Genomic DNA, 15,737 nt, shown 5'->3' with positions numbered 1-15,737 from the left:
TCTCCAGGAATGAAGCTGCCTGCTGCCCAACATATACCAGATTGGTTTCATCTCCTTCCAAATCCATTTTGTGTCTTAACTTCTGCCAAGAATAAAAATGAAAACACACACACACACACACACACACACACACACACACACACACAATCATGCGTGCATGGGAGAAGACTGGGCTGGAAGTTTAAACTGAAAAAGACCAGGGAGAGGGAAGAGAATCAGGTTAGCTGCGAAAAGTCGATGCCTGGACACTTCTCCTGGGCCTGTCATAAGCCAGCATACCCTGTGTGTTAGTTACTTTTCTCTTGTGGCTGAGACAAAATTCCGGACACCCAACATTAAAGGAGGAAAGGTTTATTTAGCTCACGCTTGTAGAAGCTTCAGTCCCAAACTGGCTGGCTTCTAGGCAGGGTGGAATGGCAGAAGGGCAACGGTTCACCGCAGAAGATGGCAAAAGCAGCAAGGTAAGGGGGAGGGGTCCTCAACAGTCATTCTGCTCCTTTTTATTTTACGCAGATGACTTGGGGCAGGTAGTACTCACACTCTCAATCCTTGTGCCCTGGAGCCTAGCATCATCACACCATAAACCAAATCCAGAAAAAGTTAAACCTATGACTGCCTGAGGCTTTGGGGGGACATCAAGACACAAGCCATAACACCCTGCCTGAGGACTCTGCCAGCTAAGCAGACCCTAGGGCCAGATCTAAGTGTGACCCTCTTGGTCTCCCCAAAACCCCATTTAATGCACTTTAGCAGCCCACCCCTACTCCACCCAGCTGTGCCTCAGAGCAGCTCAGCTCATACTAGCTGAAGCAGATCCCACATCCCAGCAGTAGGAAGAGCCTAGTTCTTTGCCTGCTCTCTCTTGCCAACTCCAAAATGGATAATACAGTACGTGTAATTGAAAGGGACTGGGTGGTACAGGTACCTTGTGGGATATTCCCTAGGATCTGCAGTCAGACACCTGAATCTGGGGGCCAGGCAAAGAGCGGCTCTGCTTCCAGAACTGGTGAGTCTCTATCTTCCCCACTCAAGACTGGAATAACAGCCCTCACTCAACGCTGTGTATCATCATCTGCATTTCCCTGCTCCCTCAGCGTGGTAGGTGATCCAAGCTCACACTGCATAACTCTGTCCAGAGGGAAGTCCATTGTCTTAGGGAATCATTTGCCTCATAAGTCAATGTGTTTATTGAACATCCATTAAATACCTGGCCCTGAGAATCCACGGTAAAGTGGGAAAGTTCAAATTGTCAACTTCTGCTAAAGAGACACAGAAGATCCCAGAGTCCCGCAGAATAACTGGGAACCAAACCCAAGTGCCCTGGGTGGGTTTTTTCCACGCCACTACCAGGAAGTGAGAAGATTGGACCATATTCTTCTTTTGGAAGGAGAAACCTTGTGATATCCACCTTTGTCTTGTGTCGCACATAGCACAGGAATGGAAACAAAACAATATTTGAAAAAGATTTTCCTTGTTTAACTTGATAATTGTTGAATGTAGGGAATGGGTATGTGGGAAAGTAAAATATCCCACCCCAGCTAGATGCCTTGGCATATTTAAAGTTGGTTATTGAGACAAACTGCAGACCTCTGCAGATACAGGAATGGCTCTGAAAAACTCTCCTTTTATAGAATGAAACGTCCATCTGTCTACATTAGAAGGTAAACAGTACATTTGGGCAAGATTTTTTCTATCTGCTCTCCCCAACAATCACACCAAAATCTTCCATGGAAAGGAGAGATTGAGCTCTGACGCCTGGACACCTGGCCCACCCAGAGATGACACAGGTGATGCCGGGTGGCTGTCTCCTGAGACTTCGTCTGCATAACAAGACAACCCCAGCTCACTGTCACATCCTCCCCTAACCTCCTGTGGTCCCTCCGTGCCACCTTCCTTTCCCCAGAAGCCAAGCCCCTGTGCCTTTGCTAAGCTCTGTAAAGGGTCACCCTCTTGCCCCAGAGTCTCATCCTTCTGTGCTTTGAGTCATGTAATAAAATTTGTATGTGCTTTGTCATGTTGTCTATCGTCAGTTTGTTTCACAGACTACAATTATTAAACCTTCAGAGGAGAACATAATACATATAAAATTTCTCTACATGTACATGGGGTTTATGATACTGTTCTTTCTTATTCTATGTGTATTTAAATTATAAAATAAGAAAATTTCTTTTTTAATCAACAGGATAACTAGGATCAGAACATCTTAAACTTTCGAGACCTTGCACCAACTTCCAGGAACCCCTCACACCCAGTATTCTCTCACTTAAGGTAAATAGCCTTGTGAAGCCAGTTGGTCTCAAAAAGTGCAGAACCTGGGCGTTGAGGGACATACCCTTTCTCTGACCTTCTCGGTGTATCAGACCAAAGAGGAAGCCCCAGCCCTGGGATAGGGACTGCTGGACACAGCTAGAAGCTGGCTTTTCCCATGTTCTGTACTTTCCTCGGGGACTAGGAAACACCCTTCTTAGGATGCTGATCACATCTCATGAGCGACACATACCCATCTCTGGCTGACTCTTCCCTGACTGCAGAAACGACCAAATGAGAGGCCTTGAGGTCTAGATGAAAGACCGCCAGGAAAATCAACCAGTTTGGACTTCTGAACCTCTGACTACCCTCTCTTGCGCCTCTACTGCCTATACAATTCTGAAACATTAGTTTACAAAACCATTTATTTGTATTTTATGATGTACATGTTAATGGAACTCAGTGGTAGAGATCACACATGCATTGATCATATCTAACTACTTTTCTTCTACCCTCCCCCTCCCTTCCCTTGTCCCTAGTAACCACTATTCTAATTTTAGGTTGACTCCCCCAGCCCCCACATATGAGACAGAACATGTGATTCTTGTTCACTGTTATATGATTCTTGTTTCCTGTTATTCTGGCTTACTCTGCTTAACACGATGCCTCCTAGTTCCATCCATTTCCATGAAAATGACAAGATTTCATTCTTGGTGGCTGGATAATAGTCCACTGTGTATATATATATATGCCCTACTTTATCTTTTTCTGCCAATGGGCAACTAGGCTGATTCTGTATCTTCACCCCTTGTGACCAGTGCCACAATAAACATGGGGGTGCAGGTATCTTTTTTGTATATGGACATCATTTCCTTTGGATATATTTGCAGGAGTGGAATATCTGCACAATATGGTATTTATATTTCTAGTTTATTGAGGAACAGTCATGCTGTTGTAGTAGCTGTACTAATTTACATTTCTATTAATACAAGAGTGCCATTTTTCCCATATTTGTTACTACCCGCATTTGTTATTTTTATTTTTTCTTTTACTATAGCTATTCTAACTGGGATTATATGGAATCTCATTGTAATTTTGATTTGCATTTCCCTGATGTCTAAAGATATTGAGCGTTTTTAATATATTGATTGGCCATTTATATTTCCTTTTTTGAGAAATGACTACTCAGATCAGTTGTCCATTTTTAAATAGGATTATTTAGTTTTTATTGTTAAGTTTTTTGAGTTTTATGCATATTCTGCATATTAATCTTCTGTCAGATGAATAGCTGGTATATCATTTTCTCATACTCAGTAGGTTGTCTCTTTATTCTGCTGGTTGCTTCCTTTGTTGTGTAGAAGCTTTGTACTTTGATGATGTCTCATTTTTCAATTGAAAAAAACCCTTTAATAGTCTAATTCTCCAACAGTATGGGCTCTTGGGAAGAATTATAAATCAGCAGTTCCTCTCTGGATATGAATTCCATCTCATGTCATAACGATATGATGACAATGACATCAATGACGACGATGATGATGGCGACAGTGACCACCAAACTACCTGTTATGGTTTGAATCATAAATGTCCCCCACAGGTCCATGTGTTCAAGGCTTGGTTGCCAGCCTGGTAGCAGAACTTTCAGGAGTGGGACCTAATGGAAAGAAATTAGGTCACTGGTATGATGTTGAGGTGGATACTTGGACTGTGGCGCCCTTCTGCTTTCTTTTTGCTTCCTGACCACCTCAAGATAAGTAGCTTTGCTGCATCATGTGCTTTCTTGTCATGATGTTCTGCATCACCACAGGCCCAAAGTGACAGGACCAAGCAGCAATGGACTGAAACTTCTGAAACCATGAGCCGAACTAAATCTCTCCTCCTTCAAAGTGGGTTATCTCAGGTACTTCACCGGTGATGGTATAATCCACCTGTTCTAAACTAAGCACTCTTCTAAATAGATGAAGTGGAAAATGCAATTCAGTGTGAGATGACCTCTTGTTTTGATATGGGAAATATTCAGAAGCAAGATACGTGTGCCTTGTGGGAGAGAGACATAGTGCTCAATAAATATCTGACCAACTGAGAGGCCACTCTTTGATAGCTACAAACATCTTTGTCCCTATGGATATGAATGTGCTGTGTTCAGGAAGGCTTACTGTAGGCCACTGAATCAGCAGTCACACCTCAGCATTAAACCTTGTGCTTGTAGGGAGGTAGGCTGCAGGGGACACCATGAGATTTAGTGGGTGGCATCATTTACATAAAACAGCCAGGTCCAAATCCTCTGGTCTGCCTCATCTTGGTCAAGGTGCAAAGAAAGTGGTCTCACTCCCTTCCCCTGACCAGACCAGGGGCATTAATTCTTAATATTTTGGTTAATTTGGTGTGTGGGAAAAATGAGTTCTGCCTGCCTACTATTTTGTCTCAACTGGACACAATTTCTTTCTTCTTCCTAACTTTCAAAGCATGTAGAACTTCTGTTAAGGAGCCTCCCTATTCTACTGCTTTGGAGGATGGCTTTTTCTGGACAGAGGCAGAAGGCTGGTAAAACTGGGAGCCTGGCCCCATTTGTATAGATTGCTCTGGGAGGATAGCTCTGGAGGAGACCCAGACCACACCAGAGACTTCCTTCCACCAACACTCAGTGAAGCCCCACATACAGTGTGGCTCACACTGTGCCTTTCTGGGCCTTTGGCAACAGAGGAAGATCTAGGAGGTGCTGGGATGGTTCTGCTGGACTTTGAGTGAAAGGCAATACATTTATATTAATGTATTAAAAGATTTTTATAAAATAAGCTTTTCAAATTTTTTTTCTCGCAACATCAGAAAAAGTGCTTTGTTGGATAATATATTTGTACTTTGGTTAATAAAATGTGGCCCCTGATCATAGACATATACTCCCCAGCAGGTACCTACAGAAACCAGTCTCGGGTACTTTCTCAGGTCTCTCACTGTCCCACCTGAGGACTGGTGGGAAGGACAGAGAATGGGAAGATAGGGTAGATAGAACATGGGTCCCACACGCACATGGCTCAGCAGTGCTCTATCCTCTGCCTCCCAGGAAAACTAAAGCCAGGGTCAAAGCTTCTAGATGGTCAGTCATCACTGTGATCACCTCCTGGCCTCTGGAGATCCACCCAGGAGGCTCCATCCAGAAGCTGAAATTAACAATAAAAGCAAGAAGAACAGCTTGCCTGCAGATTGTTGTCCTCTGAAGTTTAAATACTTTAAGTCCTACACTGCATGAGTGCTCACAGTCTCAGGGAGAAACCAGGATAAGCATTATTAGCTGGACCTGCATGGGAAACAAGGCTGTAGTGCAATAAATGGCAGCCCAGAGACCTCGCTGAGCTTTTGGTCAGGCTGGAAAGTGGGCTTAGTGAGGAAAAAAAACACAGGAGGAGGTGATACGGATCTGGATTTTCAAAATGGAATATCCATAGTCCAAAAGCTGACCTTCCAAGTCTTGGCTTACAAGTCCTGTTCTTCATTTCTTCTGAATTCTGACACACTTGGCTGGTGTCATTCAAGGGGAGCTTCAGCTCCCTGTTTGTTCCAAATAGGAATGGAATCCAGGCTCCAAGTTTAAGTTCCTGTTCCCCAGGATTGGAACTCACTCTATTTAATATGTCCCTTCCCTCAGCCTCCAGAATTTCTCAGCCTGGTTCAAATGACCTATACGATCCCCTATCCACATGCCCTTTTCCCTAAATGTAGTGGGGCTGGAAGAGATCCTTCCTCTGATCCCATTATCAAATCATCATCATCACCTGTCCCCTAGAGAGCCTCAGCATTTACTGTGACCTTGAAGCTTCCTAAAGGCTGAGAGTCCTGCCCCTCAACTCCCAAGAAATCCTAGTTTTCAACCATGACTCCAGAAAGAAGAATACTTTCTGGCAGGGAACATGTCCTCAATTTTTTTCTGTTAGTCTTCCTTTTCAGTGAGCACAAAATTGGCCCTTAGGGCTCCATCCCTCTCAGGGCTCAACCCAGTGGAACCTGGGCAAAGTGAAAAACAGTGACCTCAGAGGCTGAGAAACCTGTGGCCACCACCGGATGTGAGTGTGCAGGGACACTCCCTGCCCAAAGGACACAAACTTCCTCACACTTGCCCACAGCTCCAAAGTAAGTAAAACAAACTCCTGAGGAAGAAGGCAAACAGCCCAATGTGCTCCTCCTGTCTGTTTAGGAATGGGATGGGAAGGTCTACGCAGCTACTTCCAGATGTGGAACCCAAACACAGGCAGCCCCTAACAGTTTACGGCCTGGATTAAACTCCAGTCCCACAAGGGCCGGGCATGTTCAGGGGGAGATGATAAATGGCTGCACTGCACACCTGCAGGGCTCTGTTCAGGTAAGTCTCAGCATATGATGTTGAGCTCCTCTTTTTCTAGGCCCTGGTGCCCTAGCTGGCTAAGTACAACATTTGGGACAGGAAAGGAGAGCTAACTCACGTCACCTGAGGAAGGCTGCAGCACAGTGCACAGGTAATAGACTCCAGATGAACACCTGGATTAAAAACTCTTGGGGAGATAGGAGGAAGAACAGGGCTTCTCTGCACCTCCTAGCCAGGCCACGTACAGTGCTAGGCATAAAACAGAAGCTCAATAAATTCTTCTTAAGTGTGTGATAAGGCTAGGTTCCCAGCCTCATTCAGTGCTGGGATTACAGGTACTTTCCCACTGGCATCCATTCGTACATTCTCCTTACAGATGAAACCACATACTCATGGACATCCTTGAACTTAGTGACCTTGAGGAAAAGAGAAAGAACTGGGCTGTCTCTGTGTAGCTTTGCACACTGCTTCCTGCTTTTCTAGAATAAGATCATTTGTAATTAATTATAATTGTCCCTCAGCCTCCATCGGGGATTGGTTCCAGGATGTTCCTGGGGACACCAAAAATCCATGAACGCCCAAGTCCCTTATATAAAATGATATGCACAGTATATGCATGCAATTTTGCAAACTTCCTGTATGCTTCAAATCCTCCCTATGTAATACTTAACACAATGTAAATGCTATCTAAATTGTTATCATACTGTGTTATTTAGCGAATAATAACAAAAATGTTTTACATGCTTAATACACACACACACACAGACACACACACAAAACTCGGGACCTTGCGCTTGCAAGGCAGACACAATGCCACTGAGCTAAATCTCTGGCCCCCATGGAGAGTTTTGCACAGAGAAGTGACCCCCATTTGCCAGGTCAGATAGATTAACAGGAGACTAGCGTGGTAGGAAGTCACAAGATCCTATAAGTATGTGGAGGCAAAGCCCGGGATATTTAACAATTTAAAGTGCAGTCTGAAGGCTGGGGATGTAGCTCAGTGGTAGAGTACTTGCCTGTACTCTAAATCGGGAGGGACACAGGGAAGTTTCTGACAGTATGACCAACTGGCCTCTTATCCCAGCTCCAGCACTTGGCAGAATAAAAACATATCCAAAGAATCAATTACCTCCCTATACCTAGTCTCTGACTTCTGGCTAGTTCCCCAGAATTTCTTATCTCTTAATTCAGGGTAGGTGAGCCCAGAAGCCACAAACCTTGAGCTTTTGAGATAAGCAGGATCATTTTCAATCATGTCCCCTTGTGCTATTTCCCCACATTCTCATGGTACTCTGAGAAGAGAGCTTGCAAGGATAGGAATAAAGGCACACAGAGTTTCTATCACTCACTTTCCACTCCCCCAGTCATGTCATTACATTTTAAACCCAGGTATCCTGTGTCTCCCTGTACCCACAGAATCTTGGCTTCAGTTCTTCCTTGTTTGTTAAAGAAAACAAGAAACAAGGGTAACTTCTTATCTTCAGAAGCCAAACTTCAGCTCTCTCCTAAGCCAGTAGGGAGAGGAGTGTTTGTGCTTCTGCAGGTAACTGCCTGTTGAATTCTTTCTGCTGGCTGCCCTGTGAGTATTTGCCTGGAAGGTAGGTAGCATCTCCTGTCAGTTACCTGTCTGTCAAAGCTGCTACTTCCTTCCCCAGGGTATTTTCTCTGTACAAGCTGCCACTTCTCCTGACCAGGAAAAGTATCTGCTGAGCCTACCCCCGCCACACACACACACAGTGAGGGCACAGGGGACCTGCTTGATCAAACTTGCAAAGACACAAGTGGATTCATTTGGCAGCTACAGTGAGAGCACATGCTCAGGACAACCAATTTAGACGATGTCCTACGGGAAGGAAAAATTGTCAAGAGAAATGTTCTGAGCTAAAACCTAAGACGGAGGTGGCTCTCACTACCACCTGCAAAGTCTGACCCTGGCTGTGCCACAAAGCCTGGCATTGCTGGACTGCTGCTGCTGCTGCTGCTGCTGCAGAGCTCTTCAAAACCTCCCAGCTGTGGTCCTAGTTTTATATACCGATGTCATTTAATATAAGTCTCATACAGGTTCCCACCTGCCCCTTGCATGTGGGCAGTTGCAAAAGAAACAGTTCTCCTGGACTAAGTGAAAGAGCTTATCTGTTTTTTCCCCCTTGCAAAACCTGAGTTTTGGAGTCAGCAGACCTGCAATGAGATCTTGGCTTTGTAACTTACCAATTGTGAGGCCAGAACAAGTCACTACAATTATTTGAGCTTCAGCTCTCTTATCTGAAGAACAGGATGAGCATGTCTGCCCATCCTCACAGGAAGGCTGGGGGGCTGTAGGGATAATCCCTGTAGTGCTCAGCACAGGGTCTGGCACACAGTAGGTGATCACTAAATAGCAGCTATTACTTTTGCTCTAGCTCTTACTATTAGCAGGTGGAGGTGGGCAGTGCCTCTTTGGCACTGAGATCAGCTATCTTCAGTCTATGCCTCTTGTCCATTTGATTCCCTGGGTGACAGGTTGAGAGGCTGGACCAGGAGGTTTGCTTCTCTGTCTGGCAAGTGAGAATAAGCATTCTTCCCTCATGTGAGGCCAAGTACCTGCTGCACATGTGTGCTCATCCTACTGCGAGACCGGTGGGGGGTTTGGGGGTGGTTACCACCTAAACTCCAGGCTTCATTTGCAAAGTCAGGGGGACAACAATGAACTCCATCACAACAGCACCTGTTCAGTTCTTTTCACCCACATTCAACACTTGTATGGCATGTCAGTGCTAGGGGGACTGGCTGCTAATGTGAAACCCACCTATAGAAAGCCACCTTGTTGTTCTCCTCTGGGAAGGAGCCTTAAGCTCCTCCACCCCACTGCTTTCATTGTCACAGACCACCCACTAGAACTTGCTGGCAAGCTGCCACAGTCCAGGCAGGCTACAGGGCTAACTCCATCTCTGCAAGTCCATAGAAGGGAAAGCACCTGGCTGTGTGGCTGTCACCTGGGGCTGACTCAGCCTTCACAGATGGCAGACCACCAAAGGTCTCAAAGAAGGGCTGCAGGTGATTGTTTCAGAGGCCTGCACAGTGGAAGACCCATTAAAATTCAACTCTTGGCTATAATATAGCAGATTCTTATACAACTTGTTCACTACAAAACATCCATTCATAAGGACAGAGGTAAACAGCTGTGAATTTCCATGACTTCATGTGGTCTCCCTTGCAAAAGAAGGCCCTGTGCTGGCTGAGGGCATTAATAAATCAGCCTCATTTGGGCACAGCTATGAAAGAAGGAAGAGCTACTGTAACCCCACTATGGGGTAACAGCTATGAGACAGAAGACAGAAAGACAGTCAAGTGGGAGAGATGATTTGTGAAATAATTAAGAGCAGCCTCTGCTTTCATAGAAAAACCAATAAACCCAGAACCTCCCAATTTTCCTCTCCAATTAACTGTGACCCATACCTAATAAACCTGCTGGGATTGTAATATTAGGTAAGTACAGACTAGTAAAGGCATTTGGCTTAGACTAAACTAGAAAAATATTGGCAGAGCCAGGGGAGGTTGGGGAGAGCTCTTTTCAACAGTCCAGTTGCAGACCAGTCTGGGTGCAGGCTCAGCCCAGCCAGGTCCACATGCTCTCCTCCCCTACCTGTAGCTCCCACCTGTGTGATGTTTACTTCTCAGCCTGGGAGGTTTCTGGGCAACTGGAAAAGCCCAGTGACTTTCACTTCCCTAAAATAAATTTCCCCACTCCAGCCACTCTGGCAAAGATTTCAGAGCCAAGCAAACAGCAGAACACAGGGCAAGTGGAATGGAAAGGCAAACAGCTGAATTGGAGCATGTGTTTCTTGAAATTGTAGCTAAAATCTGACATAGGTGAGAAAGAAAAGAAAACCACCCATTTCTCTCTTATTTCCTCAGAGCAATTCAGTAATTGGTTTTGGAAACATATCAAAAGCCAGATTTCTGAGATTCTGCATTCAGTGAAGAGATTCTATGTCTTAAGTTTCCTAAAATTAAAAATAAAACCACTCGGCCTTGAAATCTCATGTCTCCAGCATACTTACCCCCATTATCCACTGAGGAAATACGAATTTTGGGGAAGAAAAAAGTGAACTAATGCAGGCAGAGGTAAAAGAATATTTAGTACTGTAGATCACACCTTTAGTTTTAAGACTCAGCCATAGATTTTGTCTCCCCTCCTTCAGGAAGACTTTCTTCACTGACCACTGCAAGTGCTTTAACAGTAGAGTTTGCATTGTACTGCTTTGCATAACCCTCCCCAGTAGCAATGGAATTCTGAAGGCTGAGGACTCCAGGACTGAGCCCTGCCAGCCCATGCCACAATGCCAGGCACACAACACGGATTCAATAATGCACTATTGAAAGGATGAAGGCTCCAAGCTACACACGTCATCTCTATCATGTTATCCAACATTGTCCAAACTCATTTTGAAGAGGAATAATATTATTTTGCCATACTTTCCACTACTCAGCTCCTTTTGGGTTATTTTTCCTCAACACTACTTACCTCGTTCATAGTAACACTTTCTTGTTACCAACCAGAGCTAGTTGAGGCTTTCTCAACATTTTCTCTGGCAACCAAACTAAGTTGACTGTGTATTACTGGCTATAATCTGCTATGATTTCTTCTTACTACTCAATAATCCTGTCCCAAACATCAAAGGCCCTCTTTGAAGATAAAGCCAAATTCACCATTAGGAAAAGAGAAATTATTTCCTAGCTTTATTTCAAAAGATGGAAAGAAGTGGAATCACTGTGCTTTTTGTGAGATAAACAATGCCCGGTACATCAGACCACAGGCACTCACTGTAATACCACTGACGGAGACATACTCAGCTCTCCTCACCCAGGTCTAAGCAGGGCTCTTCCACAGCAAGCTTAGACTCCAAATCTCACAGTTTCAGATTTATATCCAACATGTCTGACGGTTTGCCTCAGGGAAAGGGGGTTCAGATGGCTACCACAGGCTTTGACACGAGTACACAAGCTCCTTGAAACAGCCTGAAGTTTATTCTTGATTCCCACTCTGAGCCAAACTCTTTCAGTACTAAGGATGAGGAAGTGATAACACGAAACATGAAAATCCAGCAGACCAAACAGGCGGGAGATATAGACCAAGAGCAGAAAACCTCACCTACTTCTACTTTTTCGCTGCTACCCTCAGATGGTATGAATGTTGACAAGACTTCATGGGTCATGGGTTCCAGGAAGCCTGTTCTGGGACTGAAGAAAAAGAGAATGGTTTCATTTTTTGAACAACAAAATAAATAGTTCTGAAGTATTTGCTTTGTATAAGGTGCATTGCTATAGAGTAATTCCTTATTAATTTATTTTATGAATAAGAAAACAGATGAAAAGCAATTTTCCTAAAATGACAATTTTCCTTAAAAGTTCAGTTACCTGGCTCCTTGCTAAGAACTGAGACAAATAATGGATTAAGAATAATGACTAGATTTTGGAATACCATTATTCTTGCATCCAACAGTACATTTTCATCAGTATTCACCAAATATTTCTCTAACACATATTATAAGCCTCATACGTAATAAAGTGGACCTTATTATAGGGATGGGGCTTATTACAGGGATGAGACTTAGAGCAGCAGGGTAGTGGGCAAGGAACAAACTCAGTGAAACCTACGGGTCAGCTACTGTAGGGGGCCTAGCTGAAGCTGAAGACTCCCAGTAGGGTAGTATTACTATGAAGTAGGAGACAGCCACACATAAAAGGGTTGGGAAATTTGGATTTTAAAGTTGAGAGGTAACTTGTTGGGACTAAGAGACTACGGAGAGGTGGTGACAGGTGGACAGTAAGGGCCCAGCCACGTGTCATCAGAAATTGTCAAGACCTTCCATACCCACTGTGATAACAGGAGTGGAAATGATGGTGTAGATGGTGGCAAAGCAAAAGGAAAAGCAGGAAAGACTGGACAAGGCTGGGGTGGGAGTCTAACTGTGGTAAGGAACTGGGGGGCGGATGAGAGGGGGTGCAGGCAATGGAGAGGGAGGAACAGAGGAGTGCGGTGGTTTGAAGTGAATGGAATTTAGAGACAGAGCTGGTGGTCCAACCTAATCCTATAGGGAGCACCACTTAAGATAGAGCCTTTACACCTTCCTTCCTATGTTCCATCCCTCCTCTTCTCTCCACGACCAACACAGAGGGCTCCAAGGAGGCAAAAATCTTACTTAGGAAGGCTTTTTATAAACATGGACCTCTAGATTAAAAACAAACACCCTCTGTCATCCCACTCCTCAATCCTAAACAGTTGACTCATGCTCATAAATTACGAAAATATTGCATGTTAGGGTTCTGTGTGGGAGCACACTTAGGATCTGGCTTGCTCCCACCGACAGCGAAGCAGCTGAACATACAAGTTCACTGTGAGTCTTTGGTAAAAATGTAGATAGCTCAGGGCTGTCTGATGATAAGAGTCCATACTTTGAACACAACTGTGTAAAAAATATGTATATGCAGGAATGGACAATAAGTTATAGTATGGAACTATGGGTACTTTTAAAAACATTTTCATAATTAGTAGTATATGCTCATACAATAAATAAAAACTGAGGGAAAACCATTCTGATCAAGAAAACTCACTCTTCTGGGACAAGGAAGCCAGGTGTCAGATGCACCATAAATGTTTCCTAAACTGAAGTATGGAAGTGACAAGAAGTTATTTATGTTGAAGGAAACAGATTTTTCTCAATAGGAAATATTGCTGGTTTTTCCCTCCCTCCTTGCTCCACTCCCTTTGCAGATAGCAAGATTTTGATTTGGAAGGAAAAAAGTTAACTAACTCCCAGTGTATCAGATCTTTTGGTGCCAGGTTAGCACGTTCCTATTCAGAAGCCACAAAATACTGGGCTGCAATTATCTACTGCACAGGGGTCTTCAGATGCAGTTGGAAAGAATCAGAGAGACAACTCCACAATTCAATAAGTACGTCAGTGACTGCTGAAATTTGAACCCTGCCCCTCTGTGGCCCTTGGAACAGTAAGATCATCAGCCTCATTTCTTGCCCTCTTTTCTTCAATGCAGAGTGCATGTGTGTGTGTGTGTGTGTGTGTGTGTGTGTGTGTGTGTGTGTGTATGTATGTATATGATGTGTGCATCCATAGGGAAGTCAACCAAATATTTCATGAGTAAAGTCTACTCATCCTGCAGTGATGGAAACCACAGACAGCAGCAGCAGAGAGGGAAGATCCCAGATAATTGAAGTAGCACTTCAAAGAAGGTAAAATCACTGGACTAACATAGAAAATTAAAAGGAACAGAGCTCCTATGCCCTCTTCATCAAGAGTTGGCTGACAACTTAGCAGCAAAGCAGAGTCCCCACGCACTAAGGTGTTTTCCTTCACACCCTTCCTCCCTTGCTGTGGTCAACAGACCAACCATCCTGGCCTCTATCAATCTCCCTCCCCAAGTAAAGCCAAGTGCCTGTGACGTGAGCAGTTTGTCCCAGTGATGGCTTCTGCAGTGGTGCTCATCTAAGATATCCTGAAGGAGGATAAAATGGAAAGGGTTTGCAGTCTCAGCTCTCAGGCTTCATGGGTGCAGACAGCCTCTAGCCTCCTGAAGGGCCAATTTCCAAGTAATAAATCTCCATGGGAACAGCCATGTCACCAAAAAGGTACAAGGAAGCATCTCTGACGTCTTTCATTTTTACTTCTTTGCATAAACTCACTTGAAAAACTAATCTGGCAGGAAAATCATAATCCCATTGCTGTTTCCAACTGCCTATGTCCTGCTGACCCCAACGTGCTCCAAGATTACTATTCTGGGCTTCAGTTATGAGAGCATTAAAAAGTGCCAATTATAAGACCTCAGAAACGTTCCTGGGAAACCTGTTACACACCTCAAAATGGCCAACCTCTTGCCTCGGTCACTTTAAATACAGTTCAGAAAACAGGTCACCCAGATGTGTGAGTGCCCCAGCCCCCACCTCAGTCCAAAAAGACTGTTTTAATACTTTTCCGTGCTGCTCTTGACAAAATGGAGATAGATTTATTGGCTGTAACCAGAGGGACGAAAAAGCCATCACAGAGATGTTTTGCTCATTTAGGGCCCAGTCATGGAATAAATCAGAAATGTTTACACATCCAAGAATTTTTAAAATTACTTTCATTGAAATGGTCTATTCCTGCGAAGTTCTGGGTAACAAAGAACTCAGTAACAAATCTGTGTTGGATACAGGGCATCTGAGGATGGCACAAAGGTCTGACGCCAAAATATAGTTTTGACTCAGTGTACTCAAGGAGGTAACTCTGGGTCAGAAACTTATTGGAACATATTTGAGCCTGCAGGGAAAGAATGGAGGAGAGGCCGAACACCCCACCACACCCAGAAAGTGCCTTTTTGGGATTGCTGGTGTGTGGTTTGGGTATTCTTAGCTCTAAATGCCACATCTCTGGAGGAACACAACTCTTGTTTCAAAAGACTGCCTCTGCCATTCTGTCCCCCAAATAACAACTTAAACAAAACCATCTCCAGGACAGATCCCTAATGTCCCACCAGGCTCACCTGCCTCTCACCCCTCAAAGTTGTCCTGTCACGTGGAAAATTTAACTAACCCTGAGCACCTGAAAATCAACAAGTCCTTCTCAAACGCACCAAATATTCTTCCCGGCTTCTGGGCCCTCCCCACAGACCTTTCCCACTTGTCCCCACCTTCTGGCAGTTTCAAAAACAAAACCCCAAGAGCACAACCCCTGGGGTACACTGTGGATGCACGCGCGCGCGCGTACACACACACACACACACACACACACACCTACCTACCTACCTTACAGATGCCCCAGGCTCACAGAAACGTCGAGACGACACTTCAACTTTGTCCCTTCTACCCCTGCAGCTAAGAGAGCTTTTTAGAGGCTGTTTTAGCTCCAGTCCTTTCAAACTCTCATTTTTTTTTTTTTTTAGCAGTTTCCTTTTCAAATGCCAATGGTGACAACCTTGCCCCAGAAGAGAGCAAATGAATAGTTCTCTGCATTTACCGACACCGTGCAGACGTCTCCCCACGGCCTGCTCTGCTCAGGGTGCCCGGGCTCTGGTGGCAGCCTTCGGGGCAAGTTTGGGAGGCTGTGCGGGGCCTCCTTCTAGCAGAGCAGCCTCGGGAAAGGCGGGCGCGCCACCAACCCGCCCGGCCCGGGAACAGAACGCC

At 44.7% G+C, this 15,737-nt stretch overlaps 1 protein-coding gene across 8 annotated transcripts in view; it reads right to left on the bottom strand.

Annotated features, from left to right (window-relative positions):
* Positions 1 to 15,737, bottom strand: part of Boc (BOC cell adhesion associated, oncogene regulated) — a 66,536-nt gene that overhangs the window by 50,367 nt on the left and 432 nt on the right. For 3 of the 8 annotated variants that reach the window (XM_033768161.1, XM_010630106.2, XM_010630112.2), the window contains exon 2: positions 11,712 to 11,800. The exons of 2 other annotated variants lie outside the window; for them this stretch is intronic. The gene's annotated coding sequence lies outside the window, so the exon portion shown is untranslated. Of the gene's footprint in view, positions 1 to 11,711; positions 11,801 to 15,359; positions 15,424 to 15,737 lie in introns of those variants that run through there. 3 more of the 8 variants (XM_010630107.3, XM_033768162.1, XM_033768164.1) reach the window with 3 other exon arrangements.

Source organism: Fukomys damarensis, unplaced genomic scaffold (assembly GCF_012274545.1).
Source record: "Fukomys damarensis isolate Sample0158 unplaced genomic scaffold, DMR_v1.0_HiC HiC_scaffold_24, whole genome shotgun sequence".
NCBI classification, from domain to species: Eukaryota; Metazoa; Chordata; class Mammalia; order Rodentia; family Bathyergidae; genus Fukomys; species Fukomys damarensis.
Note: the sequence above shows the minus strand (reverse complement) of the source record. Positions and strands in the feature narration are given on the sequence as shown.